The 12090-nt window shown below is 55.8% G+C and overlaps 1 protein-coding gene across 2 annotated transcripts in view; it reads right to left on the bottom strand.

Moving 5' to 3' along the window:
- Window positions 1–12090, bottom strand: part of ARHGEF10L (Rho guanine nucleotide exchange factor 10 like) — a 145889-nt gene that overhangs the window by 119266 nt on the left and 14533 nt on the right. Inside the window, exon 1 of one of the 2 annotated variants that reach the window (XM_060015327.1) lies at window positions 693–720. The exons of the other annotated variant lie outside the window; for it this stretch is intronic. The gene's annotated coding sequence lies outside the window, so the exon portion shown is untranslated. Of the gene's footprint in view, window positions 1–692; window positions 721–12090 lie in introns of those variants that run through there. 2 annotated transcript variants of the gene reach the window in all.

The raw sequence follows: 12090 nt of genomic DNA, 5'->3' as shown, positions 1-12090 counted from the left end.
GCTCCCCACTCTACCTCACACCTACATGCCACCCATCAGCAAACCTCGTTGGCTCTACCCTCCAGACATGTCTAGAATCTGACCACTTCGCACCGCCTCCCCTGCTACCCCCCGATCCACACCACCACCATCCCTTCCCGGGACCATTAAAATAGCCCCTTGACTGGTGTTCTGCCTCCCGCTTTCACCCCCCTACCCCCCACCCCACACACTTTGTTCTCAACACAGCAGCCAAGTTACTCTTCTGCTCAAAGCCTCAAATGCCTTCCTACCTCATTCGGAGTGGAAACCAGGGTCCTCACCTTGGCCAACAAGGCCCTACATGATGTGGTCCCTCCACCAACTCCCTGACTTCAAAGCCTACCTCTCTCCCCACAGCTTTTCTACCCTAGTCACAATGACCACCGTGCAGCCCCTCAAACACCCTACCACAGGGCAGCCTTCGCACTTGCTGTCTCCTCTGCCTGGAACACTCTTCCCCCAGATATACACATGGATGACTCCCTCACCTCCTTCAGGGCTCTGCTCAAAGGTCACTGTGTCAGAGAGGCCCCCTCCAACCACCCGCTTTAAAATCGCACGTACATATCCCCACCACACTCTTTCCTCTGACTCTGCCCTCCCCGCCTTCATAGCATTTAACACCTCCAGGAATCTATACATTTTAGCTGTTTACATCAGTTTCCTCCTACCAGAATGTGGACATTATCGTTTATGCTCATCGCTCCATCACAGCCCTGGAATGGTGCCCGGCACACACCAGACCTCAACACACACTTGCTGAATGAAGGAAGGGATGCTGGTCCACACCAGCTGCGCCACCACCATCAGAGGAGGGGAGAAGGCGGCCGAGGCCTGTGGGGCACCCGCTCTTGGGGCCGCGCCTACTCCTGCCCGAAACCAGCCTCCGCCAGGACAGCTCCTCCCAGGAGAGCTGCACAAACAGAGTCAGTGCCAAGCTGCGCAAGAGGCGGTTCCCCCAAAACCAGTCTGGGAAGAGGCCTGGGGCCCGTGCCGGGGTGTGATCAGGAGAGGGGTGGGGCGGGTACGAGGAAGGACTCGCTCCCAAAAAGACCGCATTCTTGCTCTGGTGAGTCAGAAGCATGTGGTCGGGAGAGCAGACAGGACGCCGAAGCCCCGGTGGCTGCCGCCCTCGGCCGCTCTGGCAGGCAGGTGAGGGACCCTGGCATACACCCGCCTTTCCCGGGAAGGATCACGGGAGCCCCCGGCTGGCAGGCCACCGAGAGCAGAGGAAGCCTCCCTGTCAAAGCCCACAAGGGTCCAGCCTGGCTCCAGTCTCTTCTTCTGGCCCAAGCTCTGCCTCCCTCTGAGAGGGAGTGGTCCACTTTGTCCCACAGAGAGCTCCAGGCAGGAAGAAATAACCTTTGCAAAACTCGGAGCTAAAAATAGCTCAGCCCACCCAAGCAAGGCAGGGCAAGCTGGCTGGACAGCACCTGAGGTCTCCCGAAACACAAGCCCCGCAAGGAGCCCCAGGGGACCCAGAGGCCTCAGCCCCAAAGGCCAGCACTTAAGCTTCAAGCCACCCCCTTCGCAATGTGCGGCCCTCCCCCAGGGAAGATGTGAGTGTCATTCCAGCAGCTCCCTGTCCGCCGCACCTGCCAGGGAGAGACGGAAATGCCTGTCCTCCCACCAGCCCCCAAAGGGGCGGAGCACACACGAGTGGAGAGGATCAGCCCCATGTTACAGAGGAGGAAACTGAGGCTCAGAGAGATAGAGAGATCTGTCCATGTTCAAGAAGCTCATCAGAGGCAGATCCATGATTAAGCTGCAGGTGGAGAGGTCTGGCCACGTCTTTTCGCTGTAGCAGGGTGCCTCTCCCTCAACAGACCAATGGATCCACCCACTCCCTTGCAATGAATACCACACCTCTGACAAGATGCTGCCTGGGGCTCTGGGAAGGGGGCAGAGGAGACTGGGCTGGAGGTGTTGGGGGGAGCGGGGTTTCAACCATGAAATAAATTTGCCCTGAATCCTGCTGTCCTGGGATGGAGTCAAATCCTGGACTATGGCCCCCACGGGGAACCGGTCCCAAACACCGGTCCTCTTTCATCATCAGTTTTGGCAAAAGCTTAACTGATGCTCTCGACACCAGCCCTGTACTTGGACTCTTGAGGGACTGGCACCCACAGCCTGGTCCTACAGAGAATCCCTACCCTCCCTTCTCACAGAAACCGCACTGGGTCCCATGGGCTGTGAGCCCACCTCTGCCTGCATCCTGCTGCCCGGTGGAAAATGGGGGACCCGTTGCACTCAGGGTGCCCCCATCCTGAGGCAGTCTCTGGTCCTGCAGGGTATCCCTTGGGCGCCCCTTTCTGCCACCATCATGCCCCAGGTATGATTTTTAGGAGAGTGAGTCTGCAATCAAACCTGGTTGGGTTCTGGCTCTCCATTTCCTCACCGTGACACAAAGACATTATTTCACTGTTCTGATCCCTGGTTCCCTCTTCTGTAGGAAAACTCTAAAAATCCCCACTGCAGAGAGTTGTTATAAGGATTAAATGAGGATAATTCACATAAAATACCTCGCTGAGAGCCTGGAACACAGGAGGTGCTCGATAAACGTTTGTTAAATGAATGAATGACCACCTCCTTCTAACTGGACAGCAGCCCTGGCCTACAAGAAGGGGTGGTGTACCAGGTGGAGCTGAGCAGTCCCAGGGCCCTCCCCATCACTGGCCTCCAGAGTCTTTCTGGGTCAGTGAAAGCCCTCCTGCAGCTTCTGACCATGCAGTGTCCCCCACTGAGGGCCAGGGGTGCCCACTGATGTGCTCTGGGACAGCCACCAGCTTGGCCTGGCCCTGAAGCCAACACTCAGCTCCCCAAAGCCTCCACACACCTCCTGCTCCTTTTAAAGTCAAGATTCCAGGCAAGAAGGTCACATCAGGAAAGGAGAGGACCCCAAAAATGACAGTGATGCTGAGTTCCCTTAGTTGGTGTGAAACACAGTGATGACCAAAGCTCAGTGCGTCGTGCCAGGGAGACATTCCATGTGCCTGAATTCACGTGGTCAAGGGGAGGCTGGGCCTCGCAGCTGGCTGCAGATGTACCCCTTATGTAAAGCACCCTGGCTGGAGAATCAGCCCTGGGGAGAGTTGCAAATGTCGGGATGCTTCAAATGAACTCAGATGTATTCTGCTAAAGTCAGGGACAGCAACCCCGCCTCCAGGCAGCAAACTTACAGTGACCCCCCACCCCCACCCCGCCTGCCCACGGCTGTCACTTGACACTGCATCAGAAGCATCCTCAAGTGACCTGTGGAAAGAGACAGGCCTGGGAAGGCAGGATCTGGTGCTCTCCTCCCTGCTTGCAGCCAACAGGTGCTCCAAAATGCTAGATGGCAGCAGGGGGACACACGCGCACAGCAGGGGGACACAGCAGGGGGACACAGCAGGGGGACAAACGCACAGGAAACCTGTGCGTTTCCTGCCAAGGCTGAGCCTTTGCCAGGTTCATCCGGGGTCTGTCCTGTGGCCAGGGTCTTGGTCAGAGGACGGAGACACCACCTCCTTTCCCATTAGGATGCAAACCAGGAAGCGAGTGAGGAAGGTCACGTCTTCCACATATGTGCCATGTATGTTAGAATTGAGGTCTCCAGGTCCCACTCCCTCCTCCTGGGAACCTAACAGCGTTCGAGGGGAGGGCGGGAAAGCCGACCTACTTTTCTGGATCCACCCAACAATATCTCTTAATCATTCCACAAAAATTGATTGAGCACTACTGGATGCCAGGTACCATGCAAGGTTCTGGGGGTTTGGATCCTGCCCCCTTGAAATCCACAACCCCCCAGGGATGCAGATGCTAAACAATGACACAAGTCCATACATCTGTACAAACCAGGACAGGCACTATGGGGTGGGGGGAATACCAGGGCTTAACTGAGATTGAGGCAGCCAGTCGAACGTTCCGACTCAACTCGCCCAGAACTGATGATGGTCGTATGTACAGCCTGTGGCTGTTGGATGACCTGCCCTACATTGTAACCACACAGAGCAAGGGGACACAAGGCCTGGCGATGGCCCTGTTCTTTTGCCAGAGGCTCTGCCTCCGGTTGGCCTGGGCCAAGGCACACAACTGCTCAGGCCTCCAAGGGCTCTCCCACCTCCCAACGGATGTTCGCATTTTATGCCAAACCCAAGGAATACAGGATGTTGTGGGCGCTTTTTTCCTCTTTCGTTTTTTTTGGAGGGTGGCAGTACTGGATTTCAAATTTTCCATTCTATCTTGATGTATGCAATTACAGTTTCACTGATCCATCTAAGGCAGTGGTTCTCAACGGGAGCGGCTTTGCCACCCAGGGACATTTGGCGATGTCTGGAGACGTTTGGGTTGTCACAACGGGGAGGCAGGGGGAAGCTAGTGGCATGTAAGGGGTAGAGGCCAGGGATGCTCTGCATGTCCTACAGCGCAGAGCCCGGCCTCCACAGCAGAGAACTATCCAGCCCAAGTGTCGACAGTGCTGAGGTCGAAAACTCCTGGTCTCGGGGCATCTGGTCAAGTCCTCTGGGGATCTGGGGCAGACACTGGCCTGTTAATGTGGGGTAGTGTTACTGTTATTAGTCACAGGGACACAGAGACCAAAGTCATCACCACCGGTTTCCATGGCAGAAAATGCCAGGTTCCAAGTCTCTAAAGAAACTGAATTATGCTCTGGTTACTTGTTTTTGTGGATCTCGGGGCAGAGACTGGGGGCAGTGACCACGACCTACTTTTCCGTGTGCCTCCACCACCTGGCGTGGCATCTGGAATACAGGAAGTGGGGAGGGACGGCAGGAGGGAGGGAGAGAGGGCAGGCTGCAGCCTCTTCAAAGCAGGACCACGCCTCACGCCTCTCCCTCCTCAGCACCCAGCACCTGTTCCTGGCACCTAGCCGCCATCTCTGAGTTCACAAATAAACAACCAGACCTGAGCTCTCCTGGGCCAGGGCCGATGCCCCACTCCCCTCTGACCGCCTCCGCCCCCCACCGCCCCGAGCTCGGAGCTCATGGTCCAGCAGGGGAAGGTGAACTGAATGGGCTCCAACAGTCAAGAGCAGGCGGTGCTTCTGCGGGGGAGACCTGGAGGTCTAGGGGAACTCCCGGGAGTGGCCCTGAACCTGGGGTGGGAGGATGTCAGTTACTGCTCCTTGAAACAGTAAACAAAAGCATGAATAGTTCATCTCTGCAAGGCCTGGGACATGGGAGCAGGAGAGAGGGAGGGAGGATGGTAGAAAGGGGGTTTCCAGTGGGAGTCAGGGGCCCCTGCGCGGCCCTGGCTCGTCTCTCCCCAGCAACCCGGCCCAGGTACTCATCCACAAAAGTGGCACTGAGTGGGTGGAATCCAGGGCCCAGACACGGGGCACAGAAAAAAGGCAGACACTCGCTCCTCCAGTTGCCACCAAGGAGTGAATGCCAAAATCGGCATCACAGCACGTCACAGGTATTAACCGCTAACTAAGGGCCCGGAGCAATTCCAAGTCCTTTACTCCTATAGTTACTTTAATCTTTACAACAACCTTTTCAGAGAGGAACTATTATCACCCCCATTTTACAGATTAGGAAACAGAGGCACAGAGAGGGTAAGAAAATTGCTCAAGGTCACACGGTCAATACAAGGGGGAACTGGGATTGGATTCCAGGCCATCTAGCTGCAGGGCTGTGCCTTGAACCCCTACGGTATTCACACCTCCGCACCTCAGCCACTAGCCGGCCACCAGTCCGCTGGGCTGCTCTGCTGCCTGGGAAAACGCTCAGGTGAGCAGACGGGGCCATGGGGAGCTGGTGGGACAGGGACCCTAAGCAGGAGCACATCAGGAGAACGTGGGGGACCAGCAGACAAAGTGCTCCGGCCCGGTGGCCCTGGGCAAGTGTTCTAGCTACGATGTCCCCAGCAGAGCCTCAATAAGTGGCCCCCTCCTGGAGCAGCTGAATGCAAACATGTCAAGTCTCGCTGGGCATCCTTGTCCAGAACCACCTGGGGGCTGAGGGTAGGCACAGGTTCCCGTGAACGCCAGGGATTCACCCTCACCAATCCAGCCACTCCCCCGGAGCAGGCACCTGGGCAGGGTCGGCCTGAGATTCAGGTCCCACTGTGCCGGCAGTGTGCCAGCCACCGCCTGAGCCAGCGCCCTCCCCTCTGCTGTGGCTGAGGGGGACCACAACGTCAGGCCAAGCCTGGCGGGACCCCCTTAGGGCGGGCAGCATCGATCCCTTCCTAACCCCTCTCTTTGAAAGGGCGCCTGCTGATCAGAGCAGGCTGGGTGATCCACTGTGATTCGCAGCACTGGCCTTGCCATTAGTTCGGAGTCAAGCATGTTGTATTTTCCCACAATCAGCCACTCTCAGAAGAGAGGGATCTCTGAGAGGCTGAAATCCAACCTGTCAGCCAGGGCAAGAATTCCTTCTTGAGGATCCCAACAGATGGGTGGGTCAGAGCACAGGCTTTGCAATCAGGCAGCCCTGACTCCAAATCCTGACCCCACAACCCAGCAAACATGTGACTTGACCTCCATAAGCCTCAGTTTACTCATCTGCACACTGGGTGTAATAACACCCCTGAGACCCAATTAAGTAATATACTCATTCATGCATTCAGTCAATCAATTCACGTTTATTAAGCACCCCTGTGAGCCAAGTACTGTTCTAGGTGCCTGGGATACATCAGTGAACAAAAAAAGAAAAAGCCTCCCTGCCCTGATGGAGCTCACTGAGCCCAGCCCTATGCCAGCCACAGAGTGGCTATTCCATAAACGCCTCACCTCTACCCAAGCCTGAGTCATTGTCCCACATCATATTCTCATGTTTGAATTCCTCCTTTGGCAGAAGACTCATCGTCCCACATTAGAAAAGTCTAAACCTGCCCTCGTTTCATCCTGTGAAGTTTCTCAGGACAAGCCTCCTCCCTCCTGCACAGGACACCCATAAGCTGGCCCTCCTTCCCCGAGTCAATCACACCCTCGCTAGGATGTGTTCCGGGCTGCCACTGTCCCTCTCATTGGTTCAACAGACACTTCTTGAGTACCCACTACACGCCAGGCGGTGGACTACCCTGGAACATCATCTGGGTTGCATTTCCTCCTTGCCAAGGTTGGGGCACACGTGGGAACACGGCAGCCTCAGCTCACCACCTGGGACACGAACTCACATCACCAACGTGCGTGGAAAATCAAGGCCGTGCCTCCAGAAGTAGGTCCTGCGCTTTCCTGGAGCTAACGAGTGTGAAATCGAAGTGACAGTAATTGACATGAAATCCCAACTACAGCTCTCGCTAGCTGGGAATCAAACTAAGGCTCACTATGATCTCTGAGTTTCTAGTAAAACCGGGAGCCAGGTGTGGGGTTTCGCATGTGCTTCAGGCTGGAAAGCCCGGTCCCCACGTGACTCCGCACTCAGTCTCGAGGCTCCTGGAGGACAGCGGCTGAGTCCGCTTGCTGCTCCACCGGAACTGCCTAGCGCCACACCTGGCAGTTAACAGGGGTTCAGTAAATGTGGGTTGGATTGAACTGAGTCCGAAAACTGAGGCTCAGAAAGGCAAAGGGACTTGCCCGAGGTCACACAGCTAGAGAGCGGGCAGCGAGCTCCCGACCCAGGTCTGCGCGGCTCCAATGCCTCTGCCCGGCCTCCCTTTAAACTAACCCAGGTTTGAGTACGTGCAGTCCAGCAGCCTAACAGGAGCCCTCCCAGGACAGGCTTCCTGGGGCAAAAGTCACCACTCCTCCAGGCCCAAAGAAAGGAGAGGTGAAAGCCAGCCACATGAGACCTTATTAGGGAAAAGTAAAGAAAGGAAAACCCAAAGCGCCCTGGTGGAGGAAGGGCCAGCCTGTGAGTCATGTAGCCCAGAATATTCTATTCATAGCTGGCTTCAGGGCAGGCCGGAGAGGTGAGGGAGGCCAACCGCCCCAGGGGCCCACCCCAGGCGGCTGATGGAGCAGCAACGGGACCCGGTGGACCTCGGGCTGCCTCTGCCACCAACTCCCACCAACGCTCGACAAGTCACTTCCTCTCCCAGCCTTCTGATTTTCACAGTCTGTGAAAACAGCCAAGGGTCTGGGGCTGCCACTGCCTATAGGGCTGGGGGTGGGGAGACCAGGTAAAAGCCAACATCCCCCTCTCTCCCCAGCTAAGCTTACCCCACATCCCACCCGTCCTGTTATGGAGCGGACGCCCCATCCTGCCCCATCCCCAGCTGCCTGCAGCACCAGCCCATGCTACTCCTAGACTGCTGGCAGCACTGGGAAGCAGTCTTCACTCGCCTTTCAGACCTGCTGGTCACTTTCAGCCTTAGAAGACTATCCCCCGAGAGCCTGAGGAGGGCAGTCAACTGACTGAACACCTACTTTCCACCAGGAGCTCTGAGAACACCATCTCACTTCCTCTTCGCCATGGCCTGGTGAAGTAAATTAGAATTCCTGTCTTTCAGAGCGAGCTGACTAGGCTAAGCCAGACGAAGGCACCTGCCCAAGATCACAAAGCTAATAAGACCTGGAATGCAAACCCAGGTCCTGAAGCCCCAAACCTATGTTCTCATTCTGGCTTGTGTATCGGCTCCCAGAGGATGGGAACTGTGGCTGGGCCCTGTCATACATGGTATTCAAGAGAAGGCTTATTTGGGGCTTCCCCGGTGGTGCAGTGGTTGAGAATCTGCCTGCTAATGCAGGGGACACGGGTTCGAGCCCTGGTCTGGGAGGATCCCACATGCCGTGGAGCAACTAGGCCCGTGAGCCACAACTACTGAGCCTGTGCGCGTCTGGAGCCTGTGCTCCGCAGCAAGAGAGGCCGCGATAGTGAGAGGCCTGCGCACCGCGATAAAGAGTGGCCCCCGCTTGCCACAACTAGAGAAAGCCCTCGCACAGAAACGAAGACCCAACACAGCAAAAATAAATTAATTAATTAATAAACTCCTACCCCCAACATAAAAAAAAAAAAAAAGAGAAGGCTTATTTGACTGGCCAGGTGGTTACTCCCGAAGCCCTGCCCAGGCCCCAGGAGAGCTTTGTACATTGCAAACAGGAAGCGCTCCCTGGGATCCTGCCCCCAGCATCACTGCACTCAGGTGTCCTGGGCCCGGTCCTGCCTGCCAGGGACCCCAAACAAGACTGTCCCCACTTTGCAAAAAAGGGAATCTGAGGCCCAGGCTCAGAGGAGCCAGAGAGCAAACCCCAGCACCTGTGATCCCCACAGCATCCTGGCACAGCCCTAGCAGCAGCAAGGAGATCACTGGGGGCCCAGGGCCAGAAGAGCACGGGCTTTGCTGAGAGACCCTCCCAGGTCCAACCCCAGGTCCCCGCATTCGCTATGTAAACCTAAGCAGACCTCCTGCCCTCTCTGTGCCTTGGTTTCCTCCTCACTGTAAAGCAGACACAGCAGCCCCTGACCACTGGACAGTAACGGCAAGTAAATGCAGTCACGTGGAATGGAGCAGGTGCCCTTTCTTCCCCTGGAGGGTGCTTGCCTGTCCTAGCCATCAGCTGGGCGGGAGGCTCAGAACCTGGCAGTCCCCCAGGCAGCCAGCCCAAACAGGTTTCCATTCGGAGCTAGCTTTCTGGGTTTAATATTTACCTGCTTGTGACCCAAATCTTCTGGGGCAGCAGGCATGCCCAAATCACTCAGCCCTGAGCATTCAAACCAAGCAGGGACATGATGTGGGACAGGTAGGGGGGGGTGCTGAGGCCAGGACAGGTGTCTGAAATCCCGGTCTCTCCAGGGCACCCAGACCCAGGCTGGCTGGGGAAGAAGAGTCCCTTCCATCTGCCCCTACACTAGTGCGACCCTCCCCCCATAGCACCCTGCTCTGAAGACCCCGTGCCCCTGTCACATGATGATCCATTCCAAAGGACACCAGAAACCAGTGAGGGCATGTGAAGGGGGGGCTGGGACCAAGAGAGGCGGCCCTACAGACATGAGACCGACCCCCAGAGTCCGCGGGCTGTGGAGGTGACCGTCCACAGCACCCTCACCAGGTGGAGACTTCACTCTACCGGTTAAGACCCAAGTTTTCGGACTTCAGTAATAAGCCCAGTGCAGAGAAGGAACCACCAGACTCCGCGCTCCTCCCAGCGATCCCACGGGGCATCACAGATGAGAAACCCGAACTCGGAGCCTGAGTCAGCTTGCCAAGGTCTCTATAATTAGTCAGAGGTAGAGGCGGGATTCGAACAAGGCCTTCTGGGTCCAATCACCCCAGCACGACTGCCTCCCAAGCTCCACACGTCAACTAACATTTATCAGATGCTTTACTGGGTGCCAGGCACTGCTCTGAGTACTTTGCACACGACAACTCTCTTAATCGGTTCAAGAACAAACTGAGAAACTGAACTGAAACACAGGGAGGTAGAGACACTTGCCTCAGGACACACAGCTGACAAAAGGCCGAAGTGAGAATCAAAACCAGGCTGATGGGGCTTCCCTGGTAGCACAGCGGTTAAGAATCCACCTGCCAATGCAGGGGACATGTGTTCGAGCCCTGGTCCGTGGAAGATCCCACATGCCGCGGAGCAACTAAGCCCGTGCGCCACGTCTACTAAGCCCGTGAGCCACAACTACTGAAGCCCGCGTGCCTAGAGCCTGTGTTCTGCAAGAAGAGAAGCCACCACCATAAGAAACCCACTCATTGCAAAGAAGAGTAGCCCCCGCTCGCTGCAACTAGAGAAAGCCTGCGCGCAGCAACAAAGACCCAATGCAGCCAATAATTAATTAATTAATTAATTAATTTAAAAAAAAAACAGGCTGATGTCAAAGGCCAAGGCTCTTAGCCACCCACCCTTGCATCTACTCACCTCCCCAGAGCACCCTGCCCTCCTCATCCACCAACAGAGGCAGAGCCCTTGGGTTGCAGGAGAGACCCACTCCAGGAAAAGAGCCATGGGCTCAACGAGTTTTCACAGAGGCAATGGCTCTGATCCGCACAAGGAGAGAACTGAAGGCCCAGGAGGCCGACAAAGGTGAGAGCTGGGGGGCCCCCTTGGTCATCTCCATTCTCCCCCTTCCCCCAGCCAAGGGAGCCCACGCGATGGTGTCATTCCCCACCTGCACCCTGCCCAGGGCCCACAGAGCCACAGGCTCCTCAGTGTGGCCCACAAGGCCATCCCTTCTTCCAGATCACCCCACACCTCCCCACTCACCAACAATGAATGTTTGCTGAGCACCTACTGTGGACCAGGCCTCATGGAGAAACAAACATGGAAAACAAAAGACAGAGCCTGAGCTCCAGGAGCAGAAGAGGTGCTCCCACCTGCCCAGCCACAATGACCTGCCCTCCCCAGGGCAGGACCCTTCCTTGGCCTGGAAGCCATGCCCTACGTTATCTGCCTGGGACCCTCCCACCTACATTTTGAGCCTTAACACAAGCCAGCTTCAGGGAAATCTTCCATGAGGCCCACTGGGAGAACCAGCCACTCGCCCCTCTGAGCAACTAACACTCTGGACTGGAATCATTTGCTTTGCTTTCTGACCCCTCCACCCACTAGACTGTGAGCTCCTTGAGGGTAGGGACAAGGCTTTTCATTTCTGTCTCTCCAGTACCTAGTGCAGCCTTCAACACATGGTAGAGATTCAAGAGTGATGTGTGGATGGGTGGATGGGTGGATGGATGGTTAGGTAAGTGGGTGGATTAGTGGATATATGGATGGATGGAGAGATGGGTGGATGTGTGGATAGATGGATGTGTGGATCGATTGATGGATGAACGGATAGATGGATAGATGGGTGGATGAATGAATAGATGGATGGATGGATGGATGAATGGATGGATGAATAAAAGAATAAGTGAATGAAAAAATGACGGGTGTCCATAAGCAGTGACCAAAGGCCACTGGGCTCAGGGCTCTACTTCAATCTGGAATTTACCAGGAAGCCCAGCTTTGCCCAGGTATTTAATCTGACCCAACCATTTTCTAGACATATTTCCCCAAACTGGCTGGGCATCCCTATGTGATCACTGTCTGCCTCCTTCACCAGGTTGTAGCATCGGTGACATAATGTCCGAGACTGCATCTGGTCTAACAATTAAGTCCTCAACGCCTTCCCCTGGGCCTAGACCACTGCATGAGTGAACGACAAACAAATGAACCAAAGACCTAGGGAGCTTTTTAAACAT

The sequence above is a fragment of the Delphinus delphis genome, chromosome 1, assembly GCF_949987515.2.
Source record: "Delphinus delphis chromosome 1, mDelDel1.2, whole genome shotgun sequence".
Taxonomy (NCBI): Eukaryota; Metazoa; Chordata; class Mammalia; order Artiodactyla; family Delphinidae; genus Delphinus; species Delphinus delphis.
The sequence above is the reverse complement of the archived record's forward strand: the minus strand, read 5'-3'. Positions and strand labels throughout refer to the sequence as shown.